Genomic DNA, 15,376 nt, shown 5'->3' on the forward strand with positions numbered 1-15,376 from the left:
AAAACACTATAGCCCTGAATTTAAATTAGAAATGTCAATTGAACTCATATTTTGAAAATAAATTAACAGACTTTATTTTTTTAGCAGTTTTAGGGTTACAGAAAAATTGAACAGAAAGTACCAAGACTTCCCATATACCCCTTCATCTCCGCCTCCCCCAATTTCCCCCATTATTTAACATCTTGCATTAGTGGAGTACACTTGTTACAAGTGATGAGCTAATATTGGTATATAATTATGACCCAAGGTCCATAGTTGATATTACGATTCAGTCTAGGTGCTGCACATTTTAAGGGTTTTGACAAACATATAATGACATGTATCCACCATTGTAGTATCATACAGAATAGTTTCCGTGCCCTAAAAATCCTCTGTGTTCTGCCTGTTCACCCCTCCCACCCACCCCCAACTCCTGGCAACCACGGATCTGTCTCCAGAGTCTTGCCTTTTCCAGAATATCATATAGTTGGAATCATACAATATGTAGCCTTTTCAGATTGACTTCTCTCACCTAGCAATATGCAGTTAAGTCTCCTTTATGTCTTTTCATTGCTTGATACCTCATTTCTTTTTACCACTGAATAGCGTTCCATTGTGTGGATATACTAGTTTGTTTATCCATTCACCTTCTAAAGGACATCTTTGTTGCTTCCAAGTTTTGGTAGTTATGACTCACGATATATTCTATCTTTAAAAAAAAAAATGTATTTCCTAGCTCTGTCCACTGAAAATGCCCAGAAACAATGACCAACCCAATGGCAATAAGCATCACTTAAACCTTGATTGTGGTCTCTAAATACCACTCCCCACTCAAAGAAACCAGGGATCCTTGAAGAAATGGCTGATTCCAGGTCTGGGGCAGAAAATGTCCAAGACAAACCTGGGCATCTTGCTATTCCAGAAAGCAAGGAAGTTATCAAAGTCTACTGAGGTCAAAAGGCTACAGGAGCCAACCCAAAGAGCTTCACTCTGGTCAAGTGGGATCATTGGAGTATCAATAAGAATAATAATTGCAGGGGACTGAAACACACCAAAGAACATTAAATCCCTATGTTCATAATGATACTAAAAAAATAATAATAATAACTCAATAAAAAATAACTCCAAGGATGTCAGGAAACCAACTCAGTATTTGAAAACTATTAAAGAATCAAGCCGGGGCTTCCCTGGTGGCGCAGTGGTTGAGAATCTGCCTGCCAAGGCAGGGGACACGGGTTCGAGCCCTGGTCTGGGAAGATCCCACATGCCGCAGAGCAACTGGGCCCGTGAGCCACAATTACTGAGCCTGCGCGTCTGGAGCCTGTGCTCCGCAACAAGATAGGCCGCGATAGTGAGAGGCCTGCGCACCGCGATGAAGAGTGGCCCCCGCTTGCCACAACTAGAAGAAAGCCCTCGCACAGAAACGAAGACCCAACACAGCCATAAATAAATAAATAAATAAATATTAAAAAAAAAAAAAAGAATCAAGCCTTTGTACTATTTGTATTGTATGTATGAAGGATATTGTACTGTACCTTGGGGTAACTAAAGAGTTGAAGAAGAGAAGTTTCGCTTTTACAAGTATTCCAGCTAATAAATGAAGAAGGAAGACAGAATTAGAATATCATCACTTTGCAATCCCCAATGAAAGAATGAACTTGGGCAATGAACATCAACGACTGCTAACTTCACAAAAACAGAGATCACAAGACATTATGGGCCTCCTGATGGAAGGACAGGATACCTCCTGTGAAGTATTGTGGCCAAAAATCAAACCTGAATCTCATCAAGCCTTAGATCTAATTACAGGAAATACAGAGGACAGAGGAACATGTTAAAGGAACTCACAGGAATACAATCCAGATTGAGGAAAACTCTACAGGACAAACAACCAGGTTCCTTCAACAAATAAATGACAAGGGCAGAGAGGTGGGGGGGGGGGGGCTTATAGATTAAAAGGGACTTAAGGGACATATATGGACGTTTTTACAAGGTACAAAAAACATTTATGAGACCGTCAAAGAAATGTAAACAATGACTAGATATGTGTGATGATAATAATTTCTCCAGCTGTGATAATGGTATTATGGCTATAGCCTTCTTTTTTAAAAAAGATTTTCTTAACTTTTAGAAAGATATAGCCAAATAGCTATGGTTGAGATGTTAGAGTATCTGGATTTGCTTCAAAATAATCCATTGGGATAGAGGAATTGGGGTGGAATGTAGATGAAACGAGATTGGGCATGAGTTATAATTGTTGAAGCTGGGTGATAGGTATATTATTCTCTTTACTTTTATATATGTTTGAAATTTTCCATAATAAAAAAAAAAAGCTTACCAAAAATAAAAATATAAGCTCCTTTTAACAAAGCCAGAGGCAACCCAGGGTCTCTTGTGCCTCTGATGTTTTTATGTTGTCACCTCTTTGTGTAAAATTGACCCGACTGGTAACTTTCTTCCCCTTCTCCTTCCAAGTGCCTGTTGGTGAGTTGGTTCTAACCTGCCTGAGCAGAGGTCAGGAGGGGCCACCTGTGCTGCCCCCTCCCCATATCAGCCTGTTCCCTGGGAAGGGCTACCAACCACCAGGCAGAAGGAACCAAGCTGGGTAGGGGCCCCAGCTCTGCAGCCAACTTTGCTTGAGCGAAGTAGGAGGATTTTAACCCCCACTACCACTTGGGCAGGTTCCTCTCTGGGTCACACCAGTGCCGGGCACTCATAGCCTGGCATAAACCAGGTAGATAAAAGCAGAAATGTGTAGTGATTAAAAGCCTGGGTTCTGAAAGACACAGGTTCAAATCCCAGCTCTCCCAGCATGTGTCTTCAACTGCCTGAGCCTCAATTTCCCCATCTGTAGATGGGGAACTATACGAGCAACTTCCTCATAAGGCTGGTGTGTGCATTCAGTGAGAATGTGTGTGAAGCAATGAGCTCAGTGCCAGGCTGGAGTGGCTCCCAACAAATGGTGATTATTTCTGCTGCTATTATTATTGTTATTATTTTATATTAATTATTCTACAGCTAGAATAGAAAGTAGAGCTTTTCCCCCAAAAATTATTCCTTATATTTGCCTCTTTCCAAAGCATGTTGTATTATGGGATATTCTCTCAATTATTTCATTTGACCAACAGAACACTGTTTGGGGAAGACGCATTAGCCTGAAATGACCTCACTGGGTGCTCATTTTGGATGTTAATCGCAGTAAGCTGACAAATGGGCTAAAAGAGATAAAGTAATTTCGTGTAGCTTTAGAATTTCTCCTGGGAGTGTGGCCTGGCACACACAGGGGTTGCACACTGTTGCAAACAAGCCTTTTACAACTCACTTTATGATGCAGTATAGAAGCTCTGCAGATTATGAGTGTGTACCTACAAGGAGAATAAGTAGAGGCCAGTGCCATAATGTGTGGCAAAGTGGTATTTGTGGCTGGGATAATTACCGCATTAAGCATGAATTTGCGTGTCAAACAACTTAGAGAGAAGTGGAGAGAGGTGTTCTGGAAAGTGATGCTGAACATTTTGAAAAGTGGCTTCATAATGACAAAGGACACAGCTTCACAAATGCAGGTGAAGCACAGGGAACGAAAGCAAAAATAGACATACTGGACCTCAAAATTGAAAATTTCTGTGCATTAAAGGACATGATCAACAGAGTGAAAATACAACCCACTGTATGGGAGAAATATTTGCAAATCATATATTTGATAAGAGGTTAATATCCAGAATATATAAAGAACTCCTATAACTCAACAATAACCAAAAACCCCGGGCCTTCCCTGGTGGCACAGTGGTTAAGAATCCACCTGCCAATGCAGGGGACATGGGTTCAATCCCAGGTCCGGGAAGATCCCACATGCCACGGAGCAACTAAGCCCGTGCGCCACAACTACTGAGCCTGTGCTCTAGAGCCATGAGCCACAATTACTGAAGCCCGCACGCCTAGAGCCCATGCTCCGCAACAGGAGAAGCCACCGCAATGGGAAGCCCGCACACCACAACAAAGTGTAGACCCTGCTCGCCGCAACTACAGAGAGCCTGCATGCAGCAACGAAGACCCAATGCAGCCAAAAATAAATAAATAAATACACAAAAATTAAGAAAAAAAAACATAACCCAAAACCCCACCAAACATGAGGGAAAGACCTGATAGACATTTTTCCAAAGAAGGTATACAAATGGCCAACAAGCACATGAAAAAATGCTTAGCATCTGGGACTTCCCTGGTGGTCCAGTGGTTAAGAACCAGCCTTCCAATGCAGGGGACATGGGTTCAATCCCTGGTCGGGGAATTAAGATCCCACATGCCACGGGGCAACTAAGCCTGTGGGCCACAACTACTAAACCCACATGCCACAACCAGAGAGAAGCCGGCACACTGCAACAAAGAGGCCATGCACCGCAACTAAGACCCGATGCAGCCAAAAATAATATAAATAAATAAATAAATATTTTTAAAAAATGCTTAGCATCACTATTCATTGGGGACGTGTAAATCAAAACTACGATGACACCACGTCACACCCATTAGGACACTACTATCAAAAAACAGAAGAGGTGGAGAAATTGGAACCCTTGTGCACTGTTGGTGGAAGTGTAAAATGGTGCAGCCACTGTGGAAAACAGTATGGTGCTTCCTCAAAACAATTAAAATAGAATCACCATATGATCCAGCAAATCGAATTCTCGGTATACACCCAAAAGAACTGAAAGCAGGGATTTGAAGAGATATTTGTCTACTCATGTTCATAGCCACGTTATTCACCATAGCCAAGGGGTGGAAGCAACTCAAGTGTCCACTGACAGATAAATGGATAAACAAAATGTGGTATATATGTACAATGGAATACTATTCAGTCTTAAAAAAGAAGGAATTTCTGACACATGCTGTAACACAGATGAACCTCAAGGACATTATGTTAAGTGAAATAAGCCGTCACAAATGAACAAATATGTATGATTACACCTAAGTAAGATACCTAGAGTAGTCAAATTCATAGAGACAGAAAGTTGAATGGTGGTTGGCAGGGGGTCGGGGAAGGAGAGAATAGGAAGTTATTGTTTACTGGGGACAGAGTTTCAGGTTTTTTTTTTAATTGGAGCATAGTTGCTTTACAATGTTGTGTTAGTTTCTGCTGTACGACAAAGTGAATCAGCTATACGTACACATACATCCCCTTCCTCTTGGACCTCCCTCCCACTCCCGCATCCCACCCCTCTAGGTCACCACGGAGCACGGAGCTGAGCTCCCTGCACTACACAGCAGGTTCCCACTGGCTATCTGTTTTACACATGGTAGTGTATATATGTCAATCCCAATCTCCCAGTACATCCCACCCCCCCTTCCCCCACCCATGTCCACACGTCCGTTCTCTATGTCTGCGTCTCTGTTCCTGTCCTGCAAATAGGTTCATCGGTACCATTTTTCTAGATTCCACATATATGCGTTAATATATGTTTTTCTCTTTCTGACCTACTTCACTCTGTATGACAGACTCTAGGTCCATCCACGTCTCTACAAATGACCCAATTTCGTTCCTTGTTATGGCTGAGTAATACTCCATTGTATACATGTACCACATCTTCTTTATCCATTCGTCTGTCGATGGACATTTATGTTGCTTCCATGTCCTGGCTTTTGCAAGATGACAGGAGTTCTGGAAATGGGTGACGGCTGTACAACCAGTGTGAATATACTTAATGCCACTGTACACTTAAAAATAGTTAAGATGGTAAGTTTTATGTTATGTGTATTTCATCACAATTAAAAACAATAATAAAAAAAGGAAGAAATGCAAGTGAAGAGTCTGAAACTAAACTGTCTCAGAAACTGCAAGAAAAAAACAATATTTATATTTACTATCTCCTTTTAACCCATTTGTCAGGTTACTGTTATAAACATCCAAAATTATAATAATAAAAATTGTTATTATAATTTTGCAGGTAATACCCAACTCATAAAATTAATATTTTAAGTAGGCATTTGACAGTTTCTTTGTCTTGAGTTTCTATACTCAAATTGGCCAAAAACATTTGGGAATATCTTCTCGTTAGGCAAATGCAGGGTGTTCTCCATCCCTCCTCACATGTTCAGGGCATAATGGAATCATCTCCCATCACCACGGTCCCCCAGCCTGGCTCTCCTTGGGCAGCCTGGACTGTTCTGGGCTCCCACACAACCTAGAACTCAGACCTCAGGGCCCTGAGACTCCCATGAAGCCTTCCGTCCCCCCGAAGGGGCGCTTCCTAAATGCAGAAAACATTTATTGTCTAAAAGGCTCTTGCTTGGGTGTGAGGGAGGTGCAAGAGGGAGGGGATATGGGGATATATGTATACACACAGCTGATTCACCTTGTTATACAGCAGAAACTAACACAGCGCTGTAAAGCAATAATACTCCAATAAAGATATTTAAAAAAATAAAAATAAAAATAAATAAAAGGCTCTTGTTTGTGTTGTACTTCTTAACGTTCTTTTATTAAAAAGAAATGAGCTTCTCAAAGAAATGGTTGAAAACAGATTTTTAAAATTGCTCCCGTGCCTTAACACCCTGAAAACACAGGTTTCCTTTTGCGGGGTCCCCTCAGGGCTGTCACCTCCCAATTGCCCACACAATGACCTCCTTCCATGGGAATCTGGCCTCCGCTCAGGGGTGGCAGACAAGGGCTTGAGGCCTTATGGTTGGAGCCCTGACGGTCACCACCATGCACTCGGTGCTTATGATGGGGACCAGGCTCCCAGCTACCTCTTCTTGTCCGCTTGCACTGAGACACCACAGCGCCCCCAGGAGTTGCCTCTATGGTTGCCATCAAGAATCCCCAGGTATATCAACTATACCTCAATCTTTAAAAATTAAAAAAAAAAAAAGAATCCCCAGAAATAGAGAACAGCCTCTCCTTTCCTCACCCTCTGCCATCTCCCACCCCCAGGCCCCTTAGCTCCTCCCCCATCCCCAAGACCCTGCTGCCTCAGTTTCCCCAGATCATTCTACCCTCCCCTAGAATCTAGCAAGCCCAAGTCTCCATTTGCGTCTTCTCCAGCATGGGCTGTGAGTCCAAGCTTTCTTCTTCCCCATTCTTAGCGCTCCCCCGGAGAAGGGAAGGCAGCGAAGGGGGGACGAAATGGGACGCTCATTTCAGTACAAGAAATCAGACTCATCTTATGCTGTGAGAAGTCGTTTCTTGCCTTGAGTCCTCAGCTGGTCTACAGGGGAGACGCATAGCTCCAAACACCGAGCAAGCACAATGTGGACCGTGTTATATTTCAAGGGCACTTGTCCCCTCCCCGTCTTACAGATCCCCTTCACTGTCTTGACACTGAGGATGTGCTCCCCATCACTCCCTCCTGAGACCACATGGGGACGGGAGAAGGGTGAGGAAGACAGATAACCCATCTCACCAAGATGCAGAAACACACGTTGCTGAAAACATATAAGAGGTAGACCTAAGCTAGTATAGGGAGTGAAGGAAGCCTCCTGGGAGGTGGTGACATTTACACTGAGACAGAAAGGATGAATAGGAGTAAGCTAGGAATAGAGAGTGGAGAAAGCCTGCCAGGCAAAGGGAACAGCCTGTTCAGAGCCTGCAGGCAGGAGAGAGTAGGAGCTGCTTGAGAAGCTGAAATAAGGCCAGTACACTTGGCATGTAGTGCAGCCTGGAGGGGAAGGAGGTAGGGATGAGGCCAGGGAGGTGGACACGGGCCAAGAGGCCTTAGAGGCCATTGGGAGGATTCTAGACTTGGAAGCTTCTCCTGGGTTTGGAAAAGCCTGAATTACCAAGTTCTTCCAGGGAGAATAACTTTGCAGGGCAGATTGTGTGGGCTGAAGTGTAGATGGAGGCCAGGATGCTGGGTTGGAATTTTCTGGCTTTTCTGTGCACTGGGAACAGTTGCAGGGCTGTCTGGATCCCAGAAAGTTCAACAACACGCCAGCTCGCCTCCCTTCTGAGGTGGCCCAGCACCCACAGGTGGCAGCCTGGTTCTGCCCCTCAGTAACCATGAGCAAGGCACTTCCCCACTCTGGGCCTCGCTTTCCTCATCTGTACAATGGGTATCAGTGCCAGCTAACTTACAGGCTTATTTTAGGATTCCATGAGATCCCAGATGTTAGAGACTTCACAAAGGCCTGGTATGGTAAGTCATCAGTAAAGGTTCATTGTTGTTATCATTACTAGTATTGTTATTATTGATGTTTGCAGCCTGTCCCAACTCCTAAACGCTGTTCCATCTGTTGGTTGCTGGACTGTTTCAGGGACAGACACTGCCAAGCCCCGGGACTGCGATGCTCTACTTTTTTGCATAAATGTGCATCTTGCATTCAGAAGAGCCCCTCCTTCCACAGAGGGTCCAGCGGGGTTGCTCGGGGGACACATTCCAGAAAGAATAACTCTGTGTAACATGAAACCCTGAATCTGGAAACACAACCTCTATGGGAAATTAGAGGATAAGGTCTGCTCTGTGGACCGCCCAACCTCATTCCATACAAAAGGGATATTGAAACCCAAAGGCCTTATCACTTGGCCTCCTGCCTATGGTCTCACCCCTCATCGCAGCCAGAGAGATCTTCCTAAAAAACAAACATGACCGTGGCACAATGCTGTTTAAACCCTCCCATGGCTCCCTACTGCCTTCAGGTTCAAGTCCACACTCCTCGTTGTGACCTATAACGTCCTGTGGTCAGGCTCCTGCCCACACCTGCAGCCACGTCCTTCCTCTGACCCAGCCATACAGGCTTCCAATGGATCAAGTTCTTTCCTGCCTCAGGACCTTTGCATATCCAGTGACCCTCCTGCCCCCTCTAACAGACCACTGCTACTTCTTCCAGATTCAAAAGCCCACAGACCTCGTTGAACCTCCAAATTGTCATGAAAAGTAGTAATATTATCCCCACTTTCCCGATGAAGAAACTGAGGCCCTATGAACTATCATGTGGCTCCTGAAACTAAGCCCCAAGCCATGCCAGCCAGACTCCAGAATCTTTGAGCACCCAAGAGGAAGCATCTGGCTGCACCCTCATCATAACAGGAGAGTGGAGGGGGCTCCAATAAGAAGATTGAGCCAATGTGGTACAGAGCAAAGACATACCACTCATACATTTGTGGTCCAAGGTAAGACATCGACCTCTCTGAACCTCAGTTTTCTCATCTGTACAGTGGGGCTAAATAATAATACCTACCTCGTAGGCACCTTGTGAACATTTGGGGATGACATACAGGAAGCGCCTGGCACGTGGTGGATATTCAGTGACTGGCACAATGCCACCCTCCCTTGCTGCATCTGGGGAGGCTGCACCAGTCCAGACCAGCCCGTCCCAGACTAGACTTGCATCACCCGAGGTTAGGCTGCCGGGGCCTGGGAACCATCCCTGCCCTGTTTTCTGTTTTGGGTTTTGTGTTTCCCAGCGTTTCCTTTGGAAAAAGTCCAGCTTCCTCCCTGCTGGAAGGAGGCAGAAGGGGATTGTTCACGCCTGGGCCTGGATGCCCAGGGGAGCCATGTGGGGAGGTGACAAGAGCCTCAGGTTTGGGGTCCAGCCAATCCAGGTTTGAATCCAGGATCTGACACTTACAATGCTGTGTGACCCTAGAAAAGTGACTTCACCTCTCCGCGGTGCTGATTTCCTCACCTGTTAAAAGGTCTCATGATTTCTACCTCAGAGGGTACTGGATGTAGATGAAGGGACTGGGATAAGAGAAGATTCTGGATGCACTTCCCCAGTGTACACACAGTAATTCCTTTTGGGGAGGGGTTGAAGATCAGGGGAGAAGCCATAGGTTTACAGCAGGAGTCACCAAGCCAGACACTGAAGAGGGCAGGTGTCCTGCCTGGAGCAGGGTGGGAGTGGGGGTTAATTGCGGGGAGGGAGGAAGGGCACAATTCAGCTCCAGATTATCAACACCCTGCTGGAATAAGGGTCCAAGATAATCAGACCTCTGATGTTTCACGAGAAAAATCCATATTTTCATGCAAAATCTCATGATTAAAGTATGGTAAGACACATATACTCTACGATTCCACTTATATAAAATTCAAAAACAGATGAAACTCATGTATGGTGTTAGAAACCAGATAGTGGTTTCCTTGGAGGAAGGGATGGGTAGTGCCTGGGGGTGGGGGGGATGAGGGGAGATTCTGGGGAGCCAGAACATTCTCTCTCTTGATTGGGGTGTTGGGGGCATCACCGTGTCCCCTTTGTAAATTTATGCACTGTGTACTTCTCTATATGTATATCATACTTCAATAAAATGCTAAAATAATTTTAGAACAAATAAATCAGGACTGCAGTGCTGGGAGGAGAGACAAGCCAGCATGGGCTAAACGGAATGCACCTGCAGGCTGCATCCTGGGTGCCAGGTGGACACGTGAGACAGGGGCATGGGTGCTCCTAGCCCCTGACACCCTGGATTGGCTCCTGGCCCTTGGGGAGCACGCCTGCTTCCCCGAGCCACACAGGAGGAACACCTATCCTGTCCCACCCCGGCCACCTTGTCCGGAGAGGGCTGGGGGGCCATATCTCCGTTCAACCTGCCACTCCACCAGATTCTGCTGAGCTCAAATTCCAGAGAAGTAGGTTTACCCTGCCACTTAAATGATAACGTGACACCCCAAAAACTCACCCTTGTTTATTATTCATTTTTCTTCACCAAGGATACCCAGAGGACAGTAATCAAAAGGCAGGCAGAGTTCTGTTTCCAGAAAAAGCCTTCCTAGAATCTGTGTTTCACCAAGCCTGCCTCCCAGCCCTGAGCAACTCTACACAGGAAACCCAAAGGCTGCAAACTCATTTGGCGGCATCCCGGTGCCCACGAGCCCTTGTCAGAGGGGTGTTGGTCTGCAGTGGGACTGCCTCGGCTCTGCCCCTCTGCCTGGGCCGGATATCTTGATTTTATTTTTATTTTCACTCTCATTCTTTTCTGAGGACCAACAGAAGACGCACACGCCTCGTATATAAAGCAGCACTAGCCAAAACAAATGCACATCAAATGCATTTATTTGCACAGACACTCATAAAAACTTTACTAGACACCAAATAATTACAGGAAGAGGCAAACCTCCAACTCTGCTGATCCCCAGCTTTTGAAGTGGATTTAAGATAAAGATTAAATAGGATGGGCGCTCACCCCCATATCACACCCAGTCCCCTTCCCCAGCCATGGACCCTCGGGGTGGAGACGAATGAACTTTCTTGCTTTTGTGAATTTGTATCCAATTCATATAAAATGTCTTTCTGCGAGTTATTCTTAGTGTCCTAATGGGGGTTTTATGGCTCCAAATATGGTCCTTGGCCTTTTCTTTGTTCTGGTTCGGGTCCTCTGTCGGGGAAGCCCCTGGTTCTAGATGGGCTGCTGAAATAACACAACCCATCCATTTGGCAAGAAATGCAAAGATTCTTGACGAAAGTGCCTTTTAAGAAATAAATATAAATGGTACCTTGAGAGTCCCACACATACAGTTTTGATGCATTGGCTGAAGCCCTTAATTTTGTTGCCTTGCAAAAAACCCCAGCCTGGGCTCCACAGCCCAAGCAAGTAGTGAAGGCTGAGACTGTCTGTGCTGGCTGTCTGGACACTGCCTGGGGGGTCTCCTGTGCCCAGCCCACAGCTGCCTGGACCTGAGTTTCACCTGCCCTAAAGGAAGAGAGATTGCTGAGTTCAGCATGTGTCTGGTTCCCCTCAGGCCCTGTTTGGAGGGGGAGGAGGCAGCTGTGATTTCCCTAAGTCTTGGGGACTCTCTTTCAGCCAATATTTGAGTAGAGACTTGCTAAGTGCCAGGCACTGTGGTGAGCACTTGAATTTCATTCAACAACCCTGTAGGAATACATGCTGTTATGCCCACTTTACAGACGAGAAAGCTGCAGTAGACAAAGAGGGCAGGACTTTCCAGAGGTCCTGAACCAGATCTGGGTGACTCCCTGACACCTGCTCTTGACCCCACTTCTAACCACTGCCTGGCCAGTGAAAGACCTTAGCCCTGAGCCACCTGGCCAGGGCACTGTCCCTCGCCAGCCCTGAGGGCTCAAAGCAGCCTTTGGATCTGAGGGAGCCTAATCTCCTGACCCACCAGGGAGAAATCCCATGACTAATGACCCAGACCTTGTGCTGAAAAGTCATGAGTCTGTGGCCAGAGACCCCACCAGCTGGTTGAGGGTGGGGCTAGGCTGCAGAGAGGGCAGAAGGACTTTGCTGGAGCTGGGCGGTCCCAACGTTGCATACAGACACACATCAGCACACAGCCTCAGAGCCACAAACACTGGGCCTCATCAGCAAGCTCCGACTAAAATCTTGTTCCCTGCCACCTCAGCCTAGAACACTCCAGATGGGAGAGTGAGAACCTGTTCCCAGTCCTGTGTCAGAGGGACCCCAGCTTGGACCTCCCCAGTCATTCCTCTCTGTGGACCTCCACAGGGCTCAGAATCTCTGAGCTCTCCGCAGGCACAGGAAGACCACAGACACTTTTCCCTGGGCTGTGGGAAGGTGACCGGATTACTTATCGCACACATCCATCTCTCTGCTAGCTGAGAAGGGGACTGAGCCTTTGACCCACATGTCCTGGGGTCAAGTCCAGCCGCGATCCAAGGAGCCAAGGGTGGTCACCACTGGCTCCAAAGGCCGGGACACCCGCCCTCTTCCAGTGCAGGCCGGCTCCACTTCCTGAGCACCCGGGTCTCCGGAGCCCGGCTACGACCTGGGAATAGCAGCCCCCAGCCCGGGCCTTGGCTGGGGGCGGCTCTGGTCCAGCCTGGCTCCCTCCCGCGGATCTGAGGATCCCCAGGGCCAGTGGTGGGCGGGCAGCGCGGGACGGGTCTGGGTGCTCTGGCAGCCCCAACTCTCCCTGCTGGCAGGGTGGAATCGCGCCTTCACGCTGCACAGCACTCGGCTCCGCAGCTCCCTGTACTCCGCCCCTGCCCAGGATTCTCACTTCCAGCTGGGGTTGTAAACTGGGAGGGGACTCCGGGGCTGGCTCTGGTCAAAAGCACCGCTCGAGGGAGGACCAACAGGCCTCCGCTGGGGGGAGAGAAGGGTCCTAGGGCCGTGCCTGTGGGCCGCTGGTAGCGAAGGCAGGCTTCGGGAGTGCAAAGCCCTACGGAAAGGAGCAAGGAGGCACAGGGAAGGGCTCAGTGGAGATGGGGCGTCTGCAGAATTGGGGAAGCTGACTCCCGCCCTAGAGCTTCCATCTCAGATCTTGCTTCTTCCCAAGTGATTCCAAACAGCCGACTCGGTCTTCCTTAGGTGGAGAAAATCTGAAGCTGTTTCTGACGCTTTAGTCCGAGCCAGAGAGAATCCCGGATCGCCCGGAGCGCCTGGGGTTGCCCTGGGGAATCGGCAGGTCCTGGATCACACCGGCTCCCGTCGGGCGGAGCAAGATGCCACTCGCCGCCTGTGGGCAGTACCCGACTTCGGGCCTAGGCCCTGTTTCTACCATTCAGTCTGCCACGTTTTCAGCAGGGGAAGCAGTCGGGAGGCGCAGGAGCCATGATTGTGCTTGAAAGAGACCTGGGGCGTCTGAGCGCATGTGCGAAGGAGCCGGGACGCCGCCGACTCAGCTGGGGGAATGAGGGACCGGGGAGCCGGGACAGAGGGCAAGGAACAGGACCTATGGGTTGATCCGGAGTGGGGGTGGGTGGGGGGATTAATGCACAGTGAGCGGGGAGGACGAGGAGCCGGGACCCCACGTTCGTGGCCTGAGCAGCCCCACTTCCAGACCAGAGAGAGCAGCCAGCTGCCTGGGTCCAGCCCCGCACCTCGGCAGCTGCGGGCAGCTCTGAGCACCTGCCTTGGCCCTCCTGATGTAGGCCCTGGTGGTGTGGGCCGTGACGCCGGCAGGGGCACGGGGTGACATGCCAAGATTCTGTGCGCCCCAGGACAGATGAACCGTGGCATCCGAGGGGACCGCCTGCACGTCCTTCTGCCTGGAGACCCGGCCTTTGGGCGGCCTGGGAATGCGACCCTGGGCAGTCTCGACGACTCTGAACGCCAGCCAGGGAGTCAGAGAAGCCTCAGAGGCCGGGCCACAGAGGCCCCCATTCCGCCAAAGGGGAGAAGAGAAGTGTGGAGAAGAGGCCTGGCACACGGAAGGTGGGGAGTGGGAAACAGGGGCAGGGGGATGGAACGCTGTACCGGGAATTTGGAGTCTGGGGTGGGTCTGCAGGGCCTGTGATGGAATAGGATTCCTAAGCGATGGAAGAGGATTCCTAAGTGCGCTCTGAAGGAGAAGAGAGGATCGATCTGGGCCTGGAACATGGACCCTCTCGCCTGCAGGCAGTCGCCCGACAGAGGGTGCAAGAACGGAGCGCTGCCAGCAGAGGGCAGAATGCGCCCGATCGGTCCGCCAGCCCTGCGCCGGGCTCTGCGCCGCCCGGCTCTGCGCGCCCGAGACTCGTCCGCCGGGCTTCTCCCGGCAGCTGCCGAGCCCCCGTCCCGGATGCCCGGAGAGGGCGGCCCAGGCCCAGGCCCAGCCTCGGGAGCTCAAGGCCTGGGGTTTCCAGGCTGCGCAAGGACAGGGGACCAAGGGCGTGTGAGAGAAACTCCACATCTACTTATCACCGTCCTGGATACAAAGACGCCAAGAAACACACGGAGACACAAAGACACACACACAAACAAAACTGTGGGACACACGAGCACACAGAATCATTCGGAAACTCGGAGGTACACAAAGACACACAAAGGTGGCACGAAGACACATAAACAGAAAAGGATCCCAGACACAATACGGAGGATGAAAGACATACAAAGACCGTGGCACCCGCATAGAGTGACAGACACAGGGACACACACAAAGACCTACAAAAACACGGAAGAGATAGAGGCATGTAAGGCCCAGCAGATTCACATCCAAACACACACACGGATGCTGGGAACACAGATTCACATACTCGGAGCCACTCGGAGCCCAGACAGTCGCAGGGACGCAGAAAAATTGTGTGTGCACAGAGACACGGGTGCATGGACATGGAAGAGCCTCCGGGGCGGGAGCATCCACATGCACAGACACACACACAGATACCCACCGACACACACGCAGGTACTGGGCTGGGGCGGGAGCTTCTAATCCTCCACAAAGCCGGGCCCCTCCGCGGGGCCCCGCGGCACAGGGGGCCACTTCTGACCAAGCCTCCCGCAGGCTCCAAATCCGATCCGCCCTCTCGCCTCCAGCGGGGTCAGGGGACCCGCCTCCCTTGCCCTCCGCCCCCGCCCCGCTCCGCGCCAATGCTCCGCTCCGAGAGGGGCCCGGGCTGCCCCGCAGCGGCTCGCAGGGTCAATCTGCTCCTGCCTCGGGGCTGCATCGGCCCCCCTGCTCCCGGGCGAGCCGCGACTCCATGGGGACCCCGGAGGCCGAAGACACAGCCGGCCCGGGCGCGGTGCACTGCAGCCGACGCAGCGGCCTGCGTACCCAGCGCGGGTGCCTGG

The sequence above is a fragment of the Balaenoptera acutorostrata genome, chromosome 6 (genome assembly GCF_949987535.1).
Source record: "Balaenoptera acutorostrata chromosome 6, mBalAcu1.1, whole genome shotgun sequence".
In the NCBI taxonomy this organism is placed as follows: Eukaryota; Metazoa; Chordata; class Mammalia; order Artiodactyla; family Balaenopteridae; genus Balaenoptera; species Balaenoptera acutorostrata.